The sequence below is a fragment of the Phalaenopsis equestris genome, unplaced genomic scaffold (genome assembly GCF_001263595.1).
Source record: "Phalaenopsis equestris unplaced genomic scaffold, ASM126359v1 Scaffold000413, whole genome shotgun sequence".
Lineage (NCBI taxonomy): Eukaryota > Viridiplantae > Streptophyta > Magnoliopsida > Asparagales > Orchidaceae > Phalaenopsis > Phalaenopsis equestris.
The window spans coordinates 214049-214487 of NW_018164854.1; positions in this window are offsets into that span (position 1 = coordinate 214049).

Genomic DNA, 439 nt, shown 5'->3' on the forward strand with positions numbered 1-439 from the left:
GCGGAAGCTTGTGCCCGTCGGCCCCGAAAGCCAATTCTGCCCCCCCCGGCCGACCGCCGGCGTTGCGTCGTCCGGACAACGGAGGCGGAACATGCGCGGGCCTGCCGCCACTTTATGCGGCAAACGAGATGAAATAAATATTTAAAAATAAATAAAGGAATTAAAATTTATGAATATGAAGTAGGGCGGTAGAAAAAATAAATAAATTTCATTAAAGTTTGGTTCAATAAAAAACTCGTTTTTGAGATCAATTTCCAAACATTGCAGAATGTTTACGGTAATTGGTTGTGCAAGCAAACATACAAAGAAGTCTCATATTTCTATAAGCCAAGTTGTTCATTGATATCGATGATTGATTATAGGAGACTAGAATTACTGTGAAGTGATAATTATATGTATAACACTGACGTTTAATTGATTGACATTTGGTGGGTCGTCC